Source organism: Ciconia boyciana, chromosome 10 (assembly GCF_034638445.1).
Source record: "Ciconia boyciana chromosome 10, ASM3463844v1, whole genome shotgun sequence".
Classification (NCBI taxonomy): Eukaryota; Metazoa; Chordata; class Aves; order Ciconiiformes; family Ciconiidae; genus Ciconia; species Ciconia boyciana.
Window position 1 is genome coordinate 3639503 of NC_132943.1, and position 24531 is coordinate 3664033.

At 40.5% G+C, this 24531-nt stretch overlaps 1 protein-coding gene across 50 annotated transcripts in view; it reads left to right on the forward strand.

Moving 5' to 3' along the window:
* The window catches only part of LOC140657453 (uncharacterized), a 372414-nt gene that overhangs the window by 120197 nt on the left and 227686 nt on the right, over window positions 1-24531 (forward strand). The window lies entirely within an intron of this gene.

Below are 24531 nucleotides of genomic sequence, written 5' to 3' on the forward strand. Positions count from 1 at the left end.
TTGTTCATTCACGTGGAAAAACTCAAAAAGAACAAATTATTTGGCTCACGGTTTTTTTCATATGGAAATGATGACAAACTTTAGAGCTGTGTGGGACATGTGCCTGTCACGTACCTCGGAGCACTTCCTTGTCCTCTGCCCAGTATTGATCTCTCCCAACCACTTACTTTCAAAAGATACTAATTTAAAAAAATTAACCCACTGCAGACATCCATTAGAGTTTTTTTCCTCCCTCACCTACACAAATTGCCACCGCCTGAAGCTGAAGAGAAGGAAAAATCCTGGATGAGTGACAAATACCATGGCTTTTAAAGTCTGATATCCTGTGGCCCTGCAGGGGTAGAAGAAAGGGGACAGATCCTCTGATCAGTCGCCGTGGTACAGCATAAACAGAGCAAAGTTGTTTTAAAATGGCTGGAGAGGGCTAATTCCCTTGTTCTGCTTGTAGAGAGGCTTGGGGAGGCGATACTCCCACACTGGCAGTGTGACAAGCTGCATTCATCTGCAACATCTGAAGGAACCGGGTTATTTGATGTTTTGTTTTGAAAAAATTATTGAGAACTGTTTTGTATGCAAAAAGAGTGCTATTCCTCTTTTGCCTCTGAGTCCTAGATAACTGAAATTATGGTTATTGCAGGTACCACAGTTAAATCTTGTAAAGTTGCTTAAAAAGATGGTGTGATACATGGAGAGAACATGTAGCAATGCATAACAGGGCTTATCTGTACTCTGAAAAGTCATTCTTTGGATTTACTCACTGTAGAGATGGGCAGCTAGCAAAAAGTTAAATCCCCTCTTTTCCTTCTCCTCCTGAAATAAGATAAAATAACTACATGTGGATATAGCCTATTTGTTCTAGCCTATTTCTAGTATGTGGCAGGTGTTTTGGTGGGAAGCAGGTAACTGAAACAGGCAATAATAATTTTTCATTTCTTTTGAAAAGAAGAAATAGCAAAGAAAACTTAGGACACTAATACAACAGAGTTTAGTGCTCCCATTTGTTATAGCGTGTGAAGGGAAAATTACACTTATTGCTGCTGGTGTTTATGAAGAACATGGCTATTTACACGACTATGAATTCTTAGAGAAGATGGGGTTTCATACTTAATATGTAACTCTATGGGGTTTTTTGTTTGGTTGGTTTTTTCTTACGTGCATCCTACACAGAACAGATCATAACCCAAACAGTAGTTTATCCTTTTCCTCAAAGGAACAACTTCTTAACATCTCTTTTGCATAAAATTCTGGGGACTCTACCTTGTGTTATCGAGTGCTGCTGACTATCTTTTGATAGCTTTAGTTTTAATAAGGAGCGTACTATCTCATCTGTATGTGTACAACAGCATATTTCAGAACACAGGTATGGAAGGAGTAAGTTGTATTGGCAGCAGATGAAAGTGAGATGAAATGCTTCAAAGGCCAGACAGACAGGCAGAAGGCAGAGAAAAGGGTCTGTTAGCTATTGGGATGAGAAGCTTTTGAAATATAGATAACCTACAGCAGAGACGAGCTCTGTTCTCCTGGCGCTAATAATTAGACCGATAAGAGGGTAAAGTGAAAGGAAGCCAGGAGATGTGGACAAAGTTCAGGATAAGCCATCCTGGAAAGATGAAGCCATGGAAATTTTATTCTGGAAAAAAGTCAGATGAAGCTCAGGTAGGAAATCATAAAGAACACGAAATGTTTGTGACAAACTTGGGGCCATAGACAATGAGCCTAAAACCAGCTGTGTGAGTGCTTTTGGATGAAGAGCAGAAGCGTGAGAGCTCAGGGGGCGTTGTAACAGGTGTCGCAGAAAGAAAGTAATTGCCATAATACGGGACATAAGTTCCCCAGCAATGGGAGAATACATGGTCCTGGTGACAAAACAGCCACAGGATTAATAAAAAGCACAGTAAGAGTACGTTGGTTTATCCTTGTTCAGACTGACAGTGCCACAGCCGGGTCCCCCCCTTCCAGAAACGCTTTTTGACAATAAAACAGTTGGCACGAGGAAGAATAATTCTTCGGTTATTTCTGAGCACTGCAGTTCTTTATCTACTTCTATCAGTATGTGTGAAAAAGCCAGTTCGGAATAGTCATAACAACATTGAACGTCCTTGTAGGAGGGGGGGGGGAAGTCAATGCACCTACAGAGGAACTGCCTAATAATGAGGAAGATAATTAAAAGGAAATTAAAGGAGCAGCTAAGAGGGGAATATGTTTGTAGGCGGCTTAGATGCTTTAAAGGCAACAACTTATTTTACTACTCAACACAAATATTCACAACATGATAATTTTAAAGAAGATCTGCCAAAAATAAAATATAAACCAACATACAATGGAGCTATTAGGTTTGGGTGTTGGTTTTTTTTTTTTTAAAGGAAAAAGAGTCAACTCTCAATTTAAACGTAAAAGGCAAGCCAAACAGATTTTGAGCACTTACTGAATATGGAAAAGCTAATAACAAAAACTTTTTTGAACACATCAGAGGCAGGAAGCTTGCCAGAGGAGCAGTCAGACTGATAGATGATCAAGGCATAACAGGAGCATTAAAGGAAGATAAGGCCATCGCAGGAAAGCGAGATGAGTTTGCACTGCTGTTCTCTGCGGTGGAGGTTGAGGATGGCTCTGTGCTAGAGCTGCTCTTCAGGAGGGACACGTTTGAGGACACATCTCAAATCAAAGAGCCCAGAGCTGACCCTGCCAGGGCAGGGCAGAGACCTCCGGGGGCTCCTTCCCATGTGAGTTACAGGGAGACCCTGTGATCCTGGGTCCGATCGCTCCAGAGCTCTGAAAGCAAGAGCTACCATCTGGGGTTTGACCGGCCTCTCCTTATGCGGAGCTCCACACCTGCGGCCAACCTCTCCTGTGTCCTCTTAGGAGAGAGCGGCAAAACAACGAACGATTTCCAAATGGGACTAGACGTGCTGCCTTTTCATCAGAAGTGATAGCGGGAATGCAACTTCTGGTCCAGTATTTCATTAGTGGTAGACACAGAGATAGTACATCCATAAAAGAAAGGTTATCCTATATAGGCTTTGTTTCTTATCTTGTACTCGCATATCTTTTGCTGAACACTGTACATATTGATATTCCACTCTGGCCCTTTCCTGGCCCTTCCAAACTGCCTCCTTGTACTGGGCTGAATTAGGTGAAGATCCAAGCAATACCGATTCCAATACGTTGCTCTATAGAAGTTGACTAATCTTTAAAAATAGGCTAAATCCCAATTTAGAATGATTTCAGTAGAGTAAGCTTAGAAGACAATTGCTGTAATTATGCAAATTTAAACAAGTGAAAAGCCTTAACACAATGTATACAAAATAATGGTTTAAAGGAATTAGCTTTAGGAATTAGCAGAAATTGGTCATTTGTATGTAATAATAGGACTGGAAGCTAATGATCCAGAGTGAAAGAGTTTTGCCAGTAGATATTAAAGCTTAGATAATCTTTTGTTCGGTAACTTCACACATGTATTTGTTTAGGATTGCAGCCTGTGCCTCTGTTACTGTAGTGGAATTCCAATCACTCACCAGTTCTTAATTAGACAATATAACTGATACGATAATTGTGGCATGAATTGATTATTAACTGGAGCTTGTATGATAATTAATAACAAAGTTCTTAAACAGAACATAAATAACATAAAAATAACATAAGCGTTCCCAAATTGGCATGATTACACAGTGGTTGTGACCCAGAGTTTTAATTGCCAATATGCATTTAAATTCAGTGCTATCCAGTCCAGTGTTTGAAATCTTTATAAGTAGTTGCCAATAAAAGAAAATTTATTTTGTTACCAAGGCTTTTTTCCAAGCTGTGAAATTTTCCAATGATCTGCCAAAACAGTCGGTATTCTTCAGGGCCGCTAATTGATCAGAGTTGTCTTCTACTTTTTACATGCTATTTCTGTTTCATTTTTACAACTTAAATCAGGAACAATGTCAACAGAATCCCGTAAGTATATCTGTGCTTGGAATACACTTTGCTATTCTAGTGTATATTATTCTAGTGTATAGTATCTATATGTCTAGTACGTTCAATTGCACTGACTGTAGAAGAAGTATTATCCTTGAAATCTTTAATGATAATTTTTGGAATGACTATCTCCTAATAAGAAGAAGAACAAATCATTGTACATCGGAGTCTTGTGGCAGAAGCTGATACAGTAGGTATGTAGTTACGGGTGTCGTGGTACCCCCGGTGAGGCTGGGGACCTCTTCTACTCACCGCTGAGCAAACACACAGTGAGGGACAATCGCTGGAGAATTTTAAATCTAGACCTTGTGTGAGGGGGAGCAGGCTACTTTCTACAGAATCAGATCTTTTGTAGCACCTTCTTTAATTAACCAGAAAAAGTGAATTTTAAATGACAGCAGCTTTTTGTCCCCCCTCTGACCGTCCGGCGGCGAGCCGAGCCTCGTGTCCCACTCTCACCCCGGAGCACTCGGGGTAGAGTCCCAACAGCGGCGCTCGTCCCGTGAGTCACGGCTAATTACCCTGCCCCGGGTTTAACGTGTGCTAAAATGGTGGGGAGACCCAGCAAACCTGGTTATTGTGTGACACAGCTAAGATTACAATTTCTCTGTCAGAGCTGAAACTAAAGCTAATTAAAAATAACGAGAGAGGCGTTACGTGGCGGTGGGAGCTGCTGTGGTTCGGGGCTCACGTGCATGCCCAGGAGCTGCTCGGGCATCTGCAGTGGGGTGGCCCAGGCAGCTGATTGTGCTGCAAACTCATCTTTTATTGGTGTTTCTCTCTTTTTTTGGTGGGGTTTGCATTTAACATGGATCAGCTCCCTCATCTGTGTAACACAAATGCGAGTGCTAGTGCAAGGGAAGGATATTTCGCTTGGGCAGAGGCTGAAGGCTAATTCTGGAGAAGAGGAGAAGGGAAATTTCAGCTGTGATAAAGCACTGTATTTCTACAAAATTTTTGCAGTAGTGCCTTCTATTCTGCTCACAAAATGACTCTTCTATTTGAAACTCTTTTTTGCTTTATGATATCAAACTGTGTCAGATGTCTCAGCATTTCCTAAAAAGAAAGTTCTTTTTTCATCATGGAGTCCGGTTAAACAGGGGGAGTTTATTTGGTTTGGAACTAAATCAAAATGTCAGAATCCTTCCAGAAATGCAACACCTGTCCTTCCTACAGCTGTAGCTGAAACCAACGGGAAGTCTAATTTTCCCAAGATTTACCTGTAATTCAAGTTTACCTTTTGAAAAGGTGAAACATGAGGCACAGAACCAGGCAGGTTTATTTGGGTCTGGAAATAACTTTATCATACAGGGAGGTCTGAGATTCCTGTCTTAAGCTCCTGCCTTGCACATTTTTGTGGAGAAATGTTAATTGATGACTGTCCAATGTATTCGACAGTTGGGTGATCAGTATTTTCCCTTTATTTTTTCTTACCCCATTACTGTCAGGGAAAATACAGCCCAGTTTGGGGGGAAAAAAAGACAGGGGAGCAAAGCTCCTACAGTCCTCAACTCTTTCTTCTTTCTCCCTGATAAATCCATGGCTGGCTGTGAAAGTTTTCCCTCTCTCCTTTCTTATTCTGTGAAGAACACCCAGGTGTGGCTGATCTGTTGTCCTGGCTATTGTGCGGCTGATGCCAGTGGTACTGGCTTTATTGTGCTTTGCAGTAAGAGGCTTTTCCTCAGGTTTATGTCATATGAAAATGAGATGTGTAATTACAGAGGCTACATGCAATGGCGGCATGCAACAGGAAGAGTGCCTTTCATTTCTTTCTTCTTCGGCACTGATTAGCCGGCGAGTGGATTCCTCGCTGCTGCGTCGCACCCGGAGAGACCTTTGGTGCAGCCTCCGCGGCTGTAGCTGTGTTGGGATCTGGGCACTATCGTCTGACAGAGTAGTACTGGGCACTATCACACAGTACTGGGCACTGTGTACTGGGCACTATCATCTGACAGTGTAGTGTTTAAGAGAAACTAATTCATTTCTTTGTAGCTGTCTGAGAAATAAGTGCCAGCTTTGGTCGCCGGTTGAAGGAACATTAGTTGCTCCATCATTCTGCTCGCTCTTCTCGTGAACAAGTCATGCTGCACTCCCAGAAGCTCATGTGTGTGCCGGCAATCTTCACGTACACTCAGAAAAGCCCAGAATATCCCAAACCTAAAATTCACTCCAACAATGAATTTTGAAAATGATTTCTAGCCACTATTACTTTTTGTTAACAAGCAATCTTTATTGAAGACTTCAGGAGAAAGTATTTTACTCCTCCTATCTGTACAAGCAGCTATAAACTGAATGCATTTTAATAACTTTTTCCAAGAAGTTACAAGGTATTTCATTAAAATGTCAACTTTTTCTTTCATATATTTTATGATTCTCTTTCTTCCTTCTGCCACAAATATGTTGTTGCCAACATCATCATGACACAGTTTGCTGCCAAGACTATGGAAAGTTAAAAAAGGAAAGAAAAAATGAATTTCTATCCACTCTTTAGGTAAAATCCTTCCAGCACTAGAGGCTGAGAAAGCAGTCAGAAATATCTGAAGTGCCAAAGACAAATGTTAGAGTGCCAAAGCGGTGGCATAAAAACATGGAAGCAGTACCAGGGGGATCAGTTCTGTGCGATAAGCGAATAGCAATCAGCTGCGGACAGTGCCTAATCCGTTTGTCATTTATAGGTTTCACATAGTTCCTATTAAAGTTTCTGTAAAGATTAGGTAAAACAGCACGAGCGTGCACACACTGGCTTTGAGAGATTTAGCAGAGCAAGTCAGCTCCCGTTTGCAAGAAACGACGTGTCTTTCCCACCCAACCATCTCCGACTGCTGTATAAAATCCTTTGTGTCCTACTGCATCCCCCCAAGGACTCTCTCCGTTAAATATATCAACCTGCTGTCACTCAAAAGGTCACCAAACCCAGCTCCTGCCAGGTGTCAAGCCATCTGGTGTTAGCTGGTTTAATAAGGAAGGAGCCGCTTCACCCGGTTTTAACTCATTAGGCTGGGAGGGAGGGGAAGAAAAGAAAAACCCCCTCCGTTTTGCTTTTGAGAATAGTCAAGAGATGTGACTGTATGTCCTACTCGGGTGCCTTAACACCTGACTAATTAAAACGAGCCTGGCTTTGCAGAGGGAGTATCCCTGCAAAGGCCCTCATTTTCAGCCCTTCAGCAGCACAGATTCTCACTGGAATTTCGTTATTACTTTTGCTGTCCTATCTTTACTTCTGGTTGGAGCTGCCGAGTGGCTACGAAGATATTAAATTAGCTTCGTGCCCAGGATTTCTGGACTTCTGCCTTTGCAGATCTCGATTTCCGTGGCCCCCTGTGCAAACGGAGAAAAGCGATGGAGGGTCCTTGCTGGCAGGGGATATTCAGAATGCCTAATTGCAGTTTTAAAGCATCTTAAAAACTTTCAAATTCCCGAGCGATATCCCAAGCGTAATTTCCTGCTCGGCGGGAGAGTGAGGGGCAAACGTTATTTCCACTCATACCGAACCAGTTGTGGCTTCAGGCTGGCTTCCCGGGCACTGCGCGTGACGCTGGAGAAGGTTGCATTCGGCTGCTTGAGTTTGTTGTTATTTTTAAACAGCGTAAAATCTCTTTCCTGGAATTTTCTCTGCTGCTTAGGTGTTGCCCTCGCCCCGGAGACATTCTCTTTTAAAAGTGATTTAATTTCTCTTTCTCTGGCTCATAGGCCACAGCTTGATTTTGCTTGCACTTCTGGGTCTTAAGGCAATTTTAAAGGGGAGCCAAAGAGTTGCTGAATGTAGCCGTGCTGTTTACATTATGTAAAACTGGGAATCTGCCATAAGAGAAATCCCACACATCCCATGCAGTCTTGAAGGCCCACAAGGGTGTGTATGCATCAGATAAAGTAGGTGGAGTTTTTTAGCAAAGGCCTGCAACTTGCCCAAACGAGTTAATGACACATGCTGTGTCCCACTTTCCCAATACAGAAACATTTGTAATTAAACAAAAGAAAAAAAAATTAGCGTGTAATTTAGAGTTGGCCTTGGGCCGTTCCATCTTATTCCTGACTCTGGGACCCGGTCACTGGCTCATCAACTCTGTTTCAGCGTGTGATGCAAGCGGTGCGGAGGAGAGTAACCTGACAGTTTGCTTACACCTACTGCTCTAATTTAGGCTCTCATCTTATGTAAATAATATTGGCAAATATTACCAATATTTTACGGAAATACAATTGGTTGAGAAATAGTATACATGGAATAGATTTTGAGTAATTTGAGTAATATAGAGAACATTAATTTTCTGGTACTGTCTCATGCAATGTATTGCAATTGTGAACTGCATAATGCATATAAAAATCCATATGCCTATACTTTTATTTTTAGCCCCGACAGCCTCCATGTAGACTATTTTCTATGTCATATGCAACTGGAGTCAATGATGCTCCCATGTATCTGAGACCATCAGCTCTCCCGGGTGGAATATTGATTTCCAGGAAATAATCTTCATGCAGCCATCTTTGCTTAAATATAGCATAAAGACATACTCAAAAATAATGCACACTCCTGCCATTTTCTACTGGAAATTGGATGTATTGCTCCGTTTAGCAAAGTATTTAGAAAATAAGGCAAAAAAATGTCTCCATACTATGGAACATTTTACTATTTACATCCTAGCTACCATACATGACTGCAAATTTAATGCTTCTGAAGCAGTTGGAACTGTGAAATAGAGCAAAGAAGAACAGGGCTGGCAGCTGTCTTAATGCATGGTAAAGTCAGGAAGTTGTTTAGACTGTCTTTGAACTTGGCCAATGTACTGGGATACATATATCGGTCAGAAAAGGGAGATACTTTAAAGATCTATTCGGTCTAGAACGCATTTTATGACATCAAATATTTAATATTGTCTAAGTAAATAAAAATCGTATGTAAGGGATCAAGGTTAAAATAAAACTTTGTGGCTGATCTCTTATGCTATTAAAAGGCAGTATGTTTTCCAAAGTTAAAGGGGGTTATTTTTTAGCACACAAGAAAGCTACAGGCTACAGATTCTGTTTAACCTTGCTACCTTGCTGCTTTGTGGCACAGAGATTGTTATTTATACTACATACAATTTAATAAACTGGTAAGGAAAAGATTTACTTATTTTCTTAGTTTTGTTTTTTTTTTTTACCTATATGTGCAGTGTTTTTTCTGTAAAAGACCTTGAGATGAACCATGTTATTCAGGCCAATGGAGGTGGTGTGGAGTTGTCCTTTTGCAGGTGACTGCAAACTAGCACAACACTGCTGCCCCTCTCCATCTCAATTCTATATTCAAGAACCATAAGAAAGCATGGCTTTTTTAAATTTTAGTCATACAAACACCATAAATCAGGCCCCAGATTAAAAACCCGTAGGATTAAAATAACCATTTTAATTTTGCCTTGTACTTTTTGCCTTCAAATTGCTGGTGAGACCTTTGCAGAAGGAAATGATGCCCGAAACAACACAAAATACAATTTAGGATGGGATCAGAAAACTAGAAAGGTATATCTGGCTACATTCTTAGGATGTGTAGGAAACCCTTGTTTCCCAATTTACTTTATTTGGAATAGACAGTGGAAGTTCTGTCCTTTGTGGAGTTGGTAACCATGTAAAGAACTAGTATGCTGGCTACTCTAGCCTGGGGTTTTCTCATTTCCCTTTTTAGAGCTGCTGCAGCTCGGCTAAATGATGGGATATTTCTTGTGTACAGCCAGTTCCCATGACCCTATTCCTTCTTCCACCCTCCCAGCCCATGTCAATAATTATTTATTTTTTTAATACGTAGCTAAAAATCTTAACAGGAACTCTTGGACTCATCCAGTCCCATCCTGGGAAGGTGAAAGGAAATGTGACTCCTGTGTTTGCCAGCACTGATTAGCCCCGATGCCAACGACTGCGTGATAAGAGTCTTTTTAGGTCTGTTGGCCAACTGGGATATGTTGCATGCTGGTTTTGGGGAAAATACATACTTTCCCCTGCAGAGCACCAGTTAACTGTTCTGCTGTATCGTCAGCCCACAGATCCATCCTCTGCTGTGCCAGCAAGATGCTGTGCCTGCTTTGAGATTCTGCCTGTCTTTCCCTTCTTTGCCCACAAAAGTCTCTGAAACAAAAGAGGAGGATTTAATATTATGTAAAATCTACTATGGAACAGGTAAAATGATTCATGGCCCTGGCAGAACAGCAGTTGGACTTAGATCCAGTCATTGTTTTCAGTAGGCTGATTAAACTTGGATCTTAACCTTTAAATGCAGAGTCAGCAGAAATTATCAGTGTCCGGGACTTACCAAGCAATTTCAGAGCCATGTTAGGTGACAGATTCCAGTTTTGTGTCGATATAATCCATCTTCAGTGTCAGAGGTAAATAGAAAATAGCATTTGTATTTTGATATAACTTGTCTGTGAAAATTAATTTTCATAATCTTTTTCATGTGAAAGTCTAACTTTAAAAATAAAAAAATCATGAATCCAGCACGATTAACCCCCATTTTCCTCTCAAACAATGAATTTCTGTGGACCAGTGCAGCTGCTGCAGCAGCCACACATAAAATTATCTACTGCTCAGAGAAATGCAAAACTAAATGCCATATTTTTGGATTGTTAAGTGTCACTTCAGTGAAATGTACTCATGGTTGAATAGCTCCCGTTTATTTTCTAGGGATGGGTAAAAATGAGGAAATTGTGACAATTCTTGAACGTTTTGAATTGCTTTTCCTTCTGTTGTTCTTGCTGAATGGAGAGAATGCTTTTATTTTTGGATATTTTAAGGGGAAAATATTCCAAATGTTTGGTTTTGCCACTACTTCACGTCTTTTTCTCCTCCTTCTCATATTTACCACAGAAAAGAGGAGAAAGTTCAGCAATGGGGAATGAGGACCTAGGGGGAAGTAGGGGGAAAGAGAAGAAGAAAACCTGAAATGCAGTTTATTTCAAAGTAAATGATAAAATAGAAGATTGCATCTTGAAGGTGAACATTTTCAGTGAAAAAACTTTGCAAAATCTTTAAGAGGACTGAAGAGAAGGGAGGAAATACTGAGTGCAACGTGTTTTATGTGCTTGCTTCGTTCAGCCGGTGGTTTTGAGGAGTGGGAGGGATGCTTGCAGTGGGCATGGTGCTGCCTTGTCCTGAGGACCTCCCTGGTGCTCAGCAGCTACAAACAGGGACAATACCAAGGTGTTTTGGGAGAGTTGGGGCTGATCCATGAAGGAGCTGAAGGCAGAGCCATGGGGAGTTGGAGAACTAGGGCTTTCCCATCAGCAGGATTAGCTCAGAGAAACCATGAAGATGAAAGAGAGAAAAAGGTATAAATTAGGTATTTGTGCGTGGCTTCACTGGAGTGAAAGGGAGGAAGGAAAAAAAAGCATAAATAATTAATTAATTGCCCCCAGATGTCTTTGAAAATACCAACAACTATCTAGATAAGAGGGGAAGTGCTGCCTTATTTCAATCCTTATTTCAAAGGAGCAATAGACACCCTGTGACACAACAGACTGATGGGGCTTTTTAAGATTAAAAATAGCTTAGGAGCAGAGCCATTGAAATGGATTATGAACTGGCTTATGGAGAGGAAACTGAGGGTGCCAGTGAAAGAGAAAATTTGGAGTCAGGAGGGGAAACAAGTGGGGTCAGTACTATGGGCCTTTTTTCTGATTAATCGTGATTGTGGATGACCTTGGTGAAGGTGAAATTTCAAAATAGGTTTGCACAGTGCTAATCACACAAGGCTGGAGCGTAGCAGCCAAAGACAACCAAGCAGACAGACAATTAAAGAGAGTTAAAGTTAATTATAAAGATGAACAAGCTATTTGTGTCATTTAGCATATGGTAGCATGGTTTTAAACTATTGAGATGAAAACTTTATTTAGAGGATAGCAGGGATTTCATGGCCTTAGCTAAAAAAGAAACTTTAATGACTGGCTTGACCTGATCTACAAACCATGGTTTCCCTGTAATGCCTCCCCATAGTCAGTAGATGCTTATTAATAACCTTGCACCAGAGCACTGTGTCGGCTGGACTCACTGCGGGAGATGTTGCCTTGGTCTGGATTGCCCCCGGTGTGCTGGGCAGGGACATTTGCAGCTGTGAATATGTTAAACCTGAGTTCAGAGCAGTCGAGACTGTAAAAAGTAGACAATCAGATGCACAGATGCACTGTTCTGACATGCCTTCATCCTCCGAGCATCAGAGATATTTCCGAGGAAAAGCAGAACTTAAAAGAGTTTTATCAAAAAATGCCATTTGGAAAACTGAAGCCAGCGGGGTGGCGAGATTTTCTGATTGCTTTTTAGGGTTTGAGTGTATTCCTTTGAATATTTGGCAGCTAGAAAAAGTTCAGTGGCTTAGTGATGTGATGATGCTCTTTAAAGGGAAATACTGTGTGATCGTAAAGATGGACTTCATCCAACAGATCGTTTCTGCTAACTTCTGTGACATGGACAAAATCCCAAAAGTTTGGCTGCCTTTTCAAAGTTGCTAAACTTCTCAGGGCAGCCAGAAGGGGCTGAGCATTTCATAAGATGTGTTTTCTCAGGATGTTTTCAGAGCTTTCACCCCAAAATGGATTTAGACCCAAATACTCTCTGAAGCTCAGGCTCAGGACCGAACCTGAACGCTTGCTTCTTCTTGCTTCTGGTCATCGAACAGGAGGGAGACACAGACCTTCATGGTATTTCAGTGTTCTGGGTTAGTATCTGGAACCAGAGACAGGCAAGAAATGTGTGAGGTAAAAATTAACTGAACTTTTTTCAGACCTTAAATTTGTTTTAGATTTGGCACATTTTGTCCAAACCAATTTGTCTGTCTCTAATGCAGTGTAAATAGCATAAAGCAGTTGCTTTGTGAAATATGTGACGTTTGTCGAAAAGTATATATAGACTGGCTTCCAAAATCAATATAGTAAACCCTTGATATTGCATACCGAAGTTCATTTCTGTTTTGACACATCTTCAAAGTAAGATATACAGTCCATTACTTCACATGCTTTTTAAATTTAAACACAGCAATTTATGTATTGATGAAAATGTGTAAGTCATAATCTTTATGAATGGTTTTGGAACCCATTTATCAGAAATCTCTGGTTTTATTTTGCATGCACTATTCTAGCTGCTTGTTTGATTTAGCAAAGAGTCTGTAGATTTTCATGGTTTTGGACAAACTGAATTGCTGAACAAACTCCTTGGTAGCATGGCTCTGTAACGAGCAACTAAAACTGCACAGAGCCACTTGTACGTGCTGTCTGGCAGTAACTATGGACATTGCATTTTATTTGTTATAAAGAGTTTTATTAAGAAAGAGTGTTAGAGAGACCATGGCATTAGGCATGTAGAACTGTCCTCTGATCTCTCGTCTCCTGCCAGTGTGATAACTAGTTGACGTGCATGCCAGCTCAAGGCCTCATCTTTTAGAGGGACGTAATGCTATCACTAGCACTAACAGGTCCTAATGGCCCTGAGCAGCCTCCCCCAACTCCTGCCCATGGCCCAGGCCCCTGTTTTAGCCCGGCCCGCGGCTGTCAGGCCCTGCCCCGGCGATGCTGTAGGATGCTGATGTCCCCGCCTGCCCTCAGCTGGTCCCCATCCCCACAGACGTGCCCGTAGCCCAGGGCAAAATGTAAAGACAATTTACATTTGTGAGGTTTCAAAGGTCTGAGCTCCAAGTGTGGCTAAGATTGCAAATCTAATTTAAGCTGTTTATCAGCTGTTTTTTAATTTAATTTTCTTAACAGTTCTCACAGACATGAGAGAGAAAATAGATACTATATCTCAGCCTGCTATGCAGAATGATATGTTATCTAAATCTGTTCATCAGAATGGTTTCAAAGTATTTACACCTAAACTTACAGGTTTTCCAAAATACGTGAAACCATTCTTCAAAGCAGAGATGTTTTGATGCTTTTTTGCTTTAATCCGATAAACCAGAATCGCCTCTTAGCGTGTGCCATGAAAGCCATGTTTAAGATTGTAGAAGGGCAGTGTTGACAGCAAAGATGAAATGGATAAAGGAAAAGAACTCCTAAATTTCCGTGTTTGGCATATCTTTTTTTCTGCTTAACCCAGGGGACTTCTACTGGATGGATAATAAGTAATTAGAAGCAAAACTAAGTTTTCACCTTTGCTATCCACTCAGCAAAACAAAGTCCTGAAGGCTTGTAGTCTAAGCTGTCCTAAGGAGTCCTAATGTGTCCTGACACTCCTCTGGCTCAGCTGTCCTCCGCTTCCTCCGCTTATTGCAGACGATAAGGACTGAATTAATGAAAAAAGGCAAACTATTGTTCCACTTTGTTTTTTGATGTGTGTGGGAGGCATGATCTGGCCAACTTTACCCAGCCCATGCTGTTGCGTTTCTTGCAGAATAGCATTGCCATCGGTATGAGAGGCCTTTGGGGCTGCAGGACCAACGGTGAAGCTCCCGCTGAGTCGAATAGGAGAAGAAATGTCAGAGCACTGACAATGAGGAGCAATTCATATATCTGGGAAGAAAACTGAGGGTCAAGATGCGCATTTCTTTTCCCAGATGTGCGACTGTGCAACTCTATGTACACTTTCTTTAACAAATAAGCAAGGTGAACGGTTCTCTAAGTTCACGTGGAAGGGTTTAGAAATGCTGAAATAAAACTTAGTTAAACTGAGGAAAGTGCTGAGCAGATATGGCTGCACTTATTTTGGGACAGAAGCTTGTTTCTGCATGAGTCTGGATTGTGCTGTACCTTCTAAGGGACTCTTAACAAAAGTTTGCCTTGGGCTCTGTAAGCAAATCCCATGACTTCATCCCTTCGCCAATTCATCGCTTTCCCCACCACTAAGTGCTCTGTTAGGAAATTAATTAATTAATAGCTATGAAGTATTTTAAATCTTTTGGGTGAATTGCTGCACAGAAAATTTCCCTTGCCTTCACCTTACATACACAGACAGACTTTTGTTTATATACCAGGAAGCTTCCATAGCCTCAGGTACTACGTGTCTTATTTAAAGTCTAAAACAGTCAAGGCAGCCACACCATTTAGTCGTAGGGAGAGGATCTGCTTTTCTTCAGCATGTGGTTATTTGTGCAATCACACCAGTACTAGCGAGAGTCCTGTCTGCTCTTAGACAGCGTAGGCCTAACTTCCAGGATGTCTTATTTGGAGCTGATGCCTGCATCAGAGCCTGCAATGTTTGGATGGAAAAATAAGTTATGTCAGCTCAGCCTTAAATCCTGGAACTGTTTTAAATAAACAGTTCTTCTCTTCCTGTAACACTGGCATGCTGTGGCCAAGAAATGGAGTTTGGGACATGGAGTATTTTCTACAAACCAAATTTATGTTGTTGCGTTTTTTTTTAATTACTAGACACTGCAAATACAGTGACTGTTCCAATCAGGATCAACATTAATTTCTTCCTAGCTTTCAAATGTTATAACTACATTTCTCCCGACATGTTGGCATCTGTGTTGGTATTTATAAATTTTTGCATGCTTTGACTGCCATGCAAATTGTTCCAGAAAGTACCCTCTGAGGAGCTGAAGTGAGAGAGATAACTCAGCAGTCGTAAGAACCCTGCCTTTTAAAAGATTATTTTGCAATTAAAGTTGTGATGTTTTTATAAAACGGATGCACAGAAAGTGACTCGCTGGCATCAATAACAGATAAAGTAGGGGGTTGCATTTACAAATAAAAGAGCAATTCTATTCCTCTGAACATATATAGTTTCGGTTCACATTTTGACTTTTTTTAATATTTGCTTCCAAATCTAAAAAAGGCTCAGGTACGCAGCATAGGGGCATCCTGGCTGATAGTCGCTGTTCCCTAGGGATTATGTTCTCAAGCTTGTATCAGGCAGAATAATTATCAAGTTATTTAATAGGAGCAAATGGGATTTATGCATTCTTATTGTATATGAAATATTATGCAAATTTATCTATGAATGTTATTAATCTTTTAGACAGTCCCGCTGCCTCTGATATTCGCATCTCACATTGAACCCAAGGAGAACAAGCGGTGCTCAATACCTGGCAGCGTGCAGTCCTTCCTTATTTTCCCCTCCATAACCTTGCCTGGGGACTATAAAATCCCATCGGTATGTGTTCGAGCGCAGCTGCTGCTCTGGGAGGGACAGAACCTGGGTCGGAAACAGCGCATGCTTCCAGACCTTGGGAAGCCGCGGGGAAAGGTTGGCACGTCGTTGCCCATACATCACTGCAATCAGGTAGCTGATAGCGTGTCGGTAGCCTGCGAGGGGCCTGGAAGAATGAGGCTCTCTTCTGCCGCTCCCTCTGTTACTTGATCATCCCCAAGCTGCAGATATTCTCCCTCTCCTCTGTTGCAAGCTCCTGTAAGCTGGACGACATTCCAGTGCTCTGAGGTCTAAAGGTATTTAAACTCAAACATTTAAGGATGAAATAGGATCTATTTATTTTGCTTTCTAATGTGTTCCTAACCAGAGATGGAGACCTGTGATGGGGTATGACTTCCCCTATTGATAAAAGTAACAAGGGAGCAGGGGAAAGTTCTGTCTTTGCCAAGGTAATCAGGAAAAGGAATAACATAGAAAGAGGTAAAACCCACTGCTGTGTATCCATCATAAAGAAAAGAGCAGCAAGCCCATTACTACTTGCAATCCTCCTCTCGCCATTGCTGAGAACCTGACCTCTCCTTCCCTCCATCAAAAATAAATTTGCCATAACAAAATTAGGTCTGTCCAGCAGGTTATTAGCCAACAGAATATATAGCTCAGCCTCTGAGCTCATCTGCTAAAATCACTGTGAGATCCTGTCCCTGTTGAAATCACTGGGAGTTTTGCCGTTGTTTTCAGAGGAACTCGGATTTCTTTGCAGGTTTTTACAAGGCTTTGAAGTTGCTTTTCTAAAATGAGCTGTTTACTTTTGTGTAAATGGAATATACATTCCTCAGATATTTATATTACTGTACTGTCAAACTGGTGCGAGCTATGAACAGTTAGAAGTAACACTGATGCTAAGAGGGTTCGATACGTTCTCTCTGCTGATTAAAGTTTAAACTAAGTTTAGACTAAAGCAGATACATTAATGCATGAAAAAGTTGAATATTTAAACCTGAATACATAAACTGATTACAGAAAAAAGTCTGTAAAAAGATAAAGAGACATCTCATAACATCATTTGTCACTGATCCTTTTGTCACATCCCAGTTTATGAAGTGCCAGTGAACTGGTCACACTTTTTCACTGTGAAGTTCTCTGTCCAGTAAACATTTCTCCTGTCCTCTTATTTTCCAGAAAATGTTAGGAATACAGACTTCAGGGCTGAAGCGGGAAGTTTATTATCCTTTCTGTGAAGTTCCTTTCTGCTAGGAGTTATCGAGTCGCATACATGATGAATGTAACCCAGTTGTGCCTGCGTATCTGTCACCACTCCTCTCAGATTGCAGCCTCATATGATCTTAAAATAGCACTGAAAAGACATTAGTACATAGCATATACCTCTATACCATATGCTAGGGATAAAGGAATCTAATTGGGGGTGGTGGTTTTTTTTTTGCATGTATTATAATGTTTTAGCTTCAGTTCCTGCAAAATATTTTTTTGCTTTCAACAGAAACTACTAAAATATATTTGACTCCACTTATGCAAACAATGATTCTTGCCCTGCTTTTAGCTTGATTAATGCACTAAAGGAAAAAGCTCAGAGGAAGATGGAACATAAATCTTAAGCTAATCTTTGGGTTTGGATTTTTATTTTTATTTTTATTTTTAAAGCTATTTTAATCACAGTATCAACCCTTTTGGAATGGATTTGTCATCTGTTGAAACCAGATCTTCTCTGCTACTGTCATCAGTATAGTTTTGTTTGAATAAATACCAAAAAGATACAGGCGATAAGTTTCTGATGCATAACTGATCTGGTGCGCTCATGGTGAGCTCCAAGCACCCTGTTGACCACTTTCCGTGTGTACTATTACGTTCAAAATGTACAGTCATAAATGTTGGTGGAAAATTAACTTGCATTTGTTTAGACGTACTGTATTTTAAGTACGTCCTTGGGTGAGAATCGTCAGTGCCACAAGGCAGTACGATGCAATTTATGCCTGATAGCCTTTGCACAGCAGTGGATTGCATTAGTATGTGATTATGTCCACTTAGAAATGTTTGCTCACTCATCCAGGCAGGAAATAAAACACTTAGATGCATGTTATGTGTCAAATCACTCCTCGACAGCACAACTTGAATATCAGATTATGCTTTTCAGTTAATCCAGAACAAGAAAATCTGTCACAGAATGTTTTCTCAATTCTTTTCTCAGTTATAACTGTTATTTGAAGAAATGATCAAATATGAACAGGAAAATCATGAGCAGCATCTGCTTAGAAAATAAGCAGGGACTATCTATGCCTCAATATAATCAAATGAGTCTATACATGGTTGGCCATTTAGGCATTACTATAGTGAACATGATTAAAATAGCAAAGAAAAATGTTTGCAGTACTTGAATAACATGAAATATCTCTTTTATTTCCTTGCTTTTGCATGTAATATGCATGAAGTACCCACATGAGTTTTTATGATTTGTGTCCAGATTTACGGGCCCAGCTGGTACTCCGGAACGAGAGCGGGGCTGGATCGGTTTGGTGTACCTAATGTTATTGAGTGTCCTAGAAGGCAGTGGGATATCAGCTGGCTATAAAACCTGCACTGCCCGTAACATCTTTCCCCACAGCTTCCTCATCGGTTTCGGTGAGCAGCTGGGGAGGCGCTGCCTTGCAAACTGCCTTCTGCTTGTGGGGGGGAGAATAGCTGTGATATTGCTGGGGTCTTCTCAAACTTTACACTCACTCACCTGATGATTTTAAAGCACTGTTAGAATTTAAACCACAAGTTGCCAAGAGAAAGGTAAGTATGACTGTTCGTTCAACTGCTTTTATTTCTTCACCTACAACACACGTGCACCAGTGGCTATAATTGCTGAAGGTGCTTTATAATCATTTACTAGCGCTTTCCTCTTAGCAGCAGCACTATATAAAGAGAAACGAGCTTTACCATTTGTGTACAAAGCTGGACATCGCTGCCTGCAAACCTTTGCACACTTCCTAATAGATGGAAAAAATATGGAGTGTGGTGGTTTGGGGCTGCTTCTCAAAATGCTTGTACTTTTTTTTGTTGTTTTCTTGGCTTTTTTGGTTCTGTGTTTGCTAAGGCAATGCTATTTCAAGGTAGACTTTGTCTTGCAACACAGATCTCTTCTTCAGTCCTGTTGTACTAGTGCATTTATTTGTGCCGCATTTTAAATACGAGCCAGTTGCCTGAGCAGAAGCTACTTTGCATCCTAGATTTTAAATGTTTCTCAGATGTAAAGTTATTGATCAAACAGCCTTTGGAGCAGTAGTTGTGGCTGAAGCACAGCATCTTATGGAGGAAAATTAGTATTATTAACACCTCTGGGGATCTCTGTCCTTATGTGCAGCAGTTTTGGAATCCTCCTTCAAACCCATCTGCTCCGAGCTAGCTGGCAAGTGAAAGAGCCAAGCATCTGCATGCCACTTGTTTGTGTACACATCAAAGTATTTAAACAGTCAGAAGTTCCGTCTCTGGTGTATCCGAATTTATTATTTTGTTCTGCTTTTTGCTTCCTGACGAGTTTCCAGGCCAAGCTCTTTGCAGGGGAAGTAGGTCCAAAATATAATTAGGAACATTTTACATTTTTTAGGTCATTCCCATTACCTGGTGGGATGTTTTGGAGAGTTTGCTCTAAAGGCAGGGAGCTTTCCTTATTCCATTTACCACTCAGTGCCACCTCCTTTGACATACTGTTTTGTCAAACACTGTGAAAGTTTGGGTGAAGGCTGTAGGAAGTTTTGGTGCAACAACCTAATCCCCAGCAGGAAATTTATTGAGTTGCCAATTTATGATCATCTAATTGACTTAGAAAGAATCTGAATGTGTTTCTAAATATCCGCCTGAAATCAATGGTGACTCTCTTTATTTTCGGCCGCAGGCAGATTGAAATTGAGACAATAAATGAGAGTGTCTCATTCCAAAAGAATGAGACTTGGCAGCTTCACACAAGCTTTGCTTTTGGGGGAGGAGAAGGAACAACCAAGGGCTGAAGTTCCCTCTTCAGCAAGGGCTGTTGAGTTTAAATAGGCGTCAAATCAGCCTCTGTTTGCTTTTTCTCAAAAAAGCGAAATTCTCCTCTGCCCAGGGTCCATAGGCACTGTCTAGAAAATGAAGTATTGTTGAGAGAGCCCTAGGAAAGAGGAAAAAAACCCCACTTTTTAATCTCTTTCACACTAAAACCCTTAGGGAATTTAGTTGTCTGTAAAATGTTTTGAGATTCTCCATTTTCAGGCGTAATTAACTAAAAATACTTTTAACTAATTGTATTTAAGATCAGTATGTTTTTATTAGAATTTTATACTGCCTATAAAGCTGTGATCTGTCTACCGCAGTTTAACATACCTAAACAGAGGGTAGATTGCTAACAGCCCAGGAAACGATCGGGCGAGAGCATTTTTACTTTTATTGCACTGTTGTATCTGGTAACGTCGACCCAACCACGCTCTAGGAGCCTTTAATGCAATTATGCCGAACAATATTTAAAGCTGCGAACAGATGCAGGCCCCCCGACTCTTGGGCACGTTTCCCCATCTACATGATCTCTCCGGCCACCTTTTGAAGTCCTCCTGGTACTGGAGGTGGAATTTGTTTGGTATGAACTGGAAATCTAAATAGCTCTGCAAACACAATGACAGATGGCAAAATCCCAGTTGGAACGTGTGACCAGCAAACTGGCTGCGATTTGTTTTCACTCCGGGGTAGACAGCAGACATACTGTGTCTGCGGAACAGCTGTGACAAATATTTAATTCGAGAACTTTCTAAGAGCGGGGAGCATTTCCAGGGAGAGGGGGAAGATGCTACCTGTGCGATTTCTCAAATAAGAAAGGCAAATTTTCCTTTAGATCCAGGGGGAAAGAAAAACTCAAGAGGTTGAAAATGAATGAAAGTCTGTGTAATATTTATGCTCTCAATCCAGTGCGGTTTACTGCATCAGTTGGTTTGTTACGAGGAACGGAGAACACAAGTGGAGTTTCATCAAGTAAAGATGTTGGCTTTTTAATGCCAGCGCGATTTTTCATTTTCTGAATGTTGAACAACGCATTTTCTTAGGGGAATTATTTTTTTTGTTTTAAAAATATTTTTAATAAGGGTCTGGAAAAATGATGTGCTCTCATGTGAGTCCAAGTTAGCAATGTTTGCAAACCTTTGAAGTGATTTCTTTATTATTATTACAATTTTTTACTCTTGAAATGAAACATAATACATAAGAATGCAACAACTAGAGTATTATCAGAATTAAGGAAATGATCCAAATGCCTTTTCTGTTTAAGTACCAAACATAATTAATAACTGAAGTTACATATAAGCTTTTGTAAGCAATGTGTACTGGATATTGTGCTTTTCTTTTTCCTCTTCTTTTTCACTGGCATGTTATACTCAAAATAAGTAGTCTGCTCACATCCTGGGCCCCTTAAAACTGATGGCAAATTTTGTTTGAAAACAGTATCAAGTTTAAAGGACAAGACCTTGTGTCCAGCATTATCCTGCATCCCCTACATCTGCTTCGTTTTTCCTACATCTTTGTATACTGCCAAATTCCCCGAGTACATTATCTTGGCTCTCAATCCCTACTTTCCCCACCCAAGGCCTTAAAGAACAGCATATTGTGTTTCAGAGCACCATGACAAAAGTTCCAAATGTGCCATTTTGTACGAGTAATGTAAAAAAGGCTGGTAGTAGTCTTTGAGGAAAGTTTTCTCCTTTTTTTACAAAAAGCCAAGGAGTTTCAAAGTACTTAGATTTAATTGAAAACTAAATTCCAAGAGGGGACACTGAATAGGGATCTATAAAGCGAACTCTTTTAAATGGAATGTGGCTTGGCTACAAAACTTGTTAGCACTAGCATGCGAGTCTGAAATATATTGTGTGTGTGTGTGCATATGTATGTAGATAGGTTTGATAGATAGATCTGTATACAGAAACGTATTTAATCCTTGGTTTCTTATACTTTAATGACTGAGGTCTTGGTCTGTTTCCCAATGCAGAAAAAACTAGTTCATCGACTCAAAGGATGTATATTCAGATTTCTAAACATTAGTAATCACAAAGTATGATCTAGATGCTTTTTTTCATCCTCTGATATATCGCAGAAAAAGACAGGAGTTACATGGGAATCCTAGAGTAGAAAAAGAACTGAGTTTATTGAAGTGAAGAAATTATCTCAAGCGTATAGCAAAGTTTTGAATAGGGAGAAGTGAAGCTAATCTCATGGAATATGAAAAATTACTAGACAGTGCAAGGCTATCTTCATTTTAACCAGATTGTTGATTCCAATCTCTGTTATTCTTCAAGATATATAAAAAAGTGTTAGCGTAAGTCTTTCTAATTATATATAAATGGTATCCTTACTTCCTTTCCGTGATTTTTTTTGTGTGCTAGTCTCATTTTATAAGCTGTTTTTATATTAGGAAAGAATTTTTTTTAACCATGATAAGAATAGTCTCTAGAAGATGGTTTTGAAAAAAAAAACACATGCAAGTCATGCTCTTGACACATTTATTCTGGTAATTGTTTCACTGTATAATTTCTCCAGGAGACATGGCCAGGTCAGACCTGATGGTGGGAAAGAGTCCTAGTTTACAAAGGATGTTCTCTTCTTATGCATTCAGAAACAGAGGGATGGTCTTTTCAGAGAGAGCACTGAACTGGGAGCTCCTATTCAACTTTACGCCCACAGTATCTGGCAGACTGTTTTCAGAGGCACTGTTTCCTAGGAATCCCCCATCCTATAAATATGGACTGCATTCTTTGTTCCTAGAAGTACACCCTAAATTTCATTGTGCTGAAATGAATGTTGTTTGCTTATGCCAAGTAAGTCACTTGAGGCTGTATCAATGACCTACTTGTTCATTTAGTATGTTAAGGACATTAAACTAACTAATTATTAATGAACCTGTTGAAGTTTATGTTCACTGAACTTTTCATAATATCCTTCAGGGAACGTGTCCCATAAGACAAGAAATTTGCTGTCCCTCCTGCTGAGAGCCAGCCTGGGGAGGGACTTTCTAGTGACAGAGAAGTATTGTTCTCCGCTTAGAGCAGAAACTAATAAAAATAACCTTTATCTCCCACGTACTGCTTCTTAGCCGTGTATGCAGTCATGTGAGCATCATTACTTGTATTATTATAGATGCATAAAATGAGTAATAGAGAGGTGAACCACACGTCCAAGATGAAGGATCTTATAAGTGGTGAGGTCAAAACGTCATGTTTTGACTTCCTAATCTCATTATTTGCCCAGAAACAAGCTGTTTGCATTAAAACAAAAAAATAGTACAGCAGAGAGGTTACAGCTTAGAGTAGTAGGAGCTACCTAATAAGACACAAAAGTAGAGCAAAGCAAGGATGGCCAATCTTACCAAGGGGCTAGAAATACGTAGCTCTTCTGTCCCAACTTCACCTGCAATGTTCCATTATTAGAAGCAAATACAGAAGTCCAACAGCACAGCTTCCATGTGGTGCTTCATGCTGGAGCAAAGCGTGGAGGAGACCCCCTGCCTCATGTAATGAATTTTAAGTAGTCTGAGAACAATCTGCTCTTAAGAAGTTATAAGTTACACCAGGGGAATGCCGAACTGTCCAGCCAAGTTGCTTAGAAGATCAAACAATAGATTAGTGTAAGTTGATTTTGCGTTCAGAACTACTTAAAAAAAAAAGAAAAGGAAGAAAAAAAAAGAAAGTTTCCAACCCAACCAAAGAAAAGATGTGTGCCTAGAGAAATAAAATAGATCTGTGCCTTGTTGTTGTGTGGTTTTACGCAGATGCAGAGACAAAACCACGAAGCCATGTTAGGAACAGATGTACTGCATGTTTTATAAGCCTTGAAGGACTTTTCAGTTGTGCCTGATGGACTTGCATCTGCACCTGCATCTGTACCTAGTGATTTCTGGAGAACGGTGTCACGGATTTCAAACAGCTGCTTTGAGGTCCCATATTGTTGACTAATATCCTTGTAAAGGCACCTGCACAGCATGCAAAAGAATAATAGCGATGTGCGAACGTGTATTGGGGGCAGCCTAAATTTAGCTTTCCAAAGTGCTATTTGAGGCAGGCAAAATGCTTTATTTCGTGGGGGAAAATGTAATATTGGAAAAAAGCATCAGAACAAACTCCAAGCAGCTGCGTTGTTTGAAACAGAAAAACCTAAATCCACAAAACTTCAGCATGCGATGGGAAGACTGGCAGCATTTGGACGTCAGTCTAAGAGCTGGGGAACAGGAACAGGCAAATAAGTCCTGTCTTGCCCTACAACCTTGGCATCCCTAGGGATTTCTGCCCTTACAATGCCTCACAAAGGAGCAACCCAGTAGTTCAATGATTTCAACGGCTCTGGAGTTTGAACAGGGTTCTGTGGATAGGAAATTATTTGGGGAAGACAGGGAGCAGCTTCCCCTCTCGAATGCTTTTCCTGCCATTGCAGTGCCTGGTCCGTATGTAGATAGAAGCTTCTAATGAGCACTTATGCTCATCTCAGACCGTGGCTATATATTCCACAATATAAACAAAGTCAGCC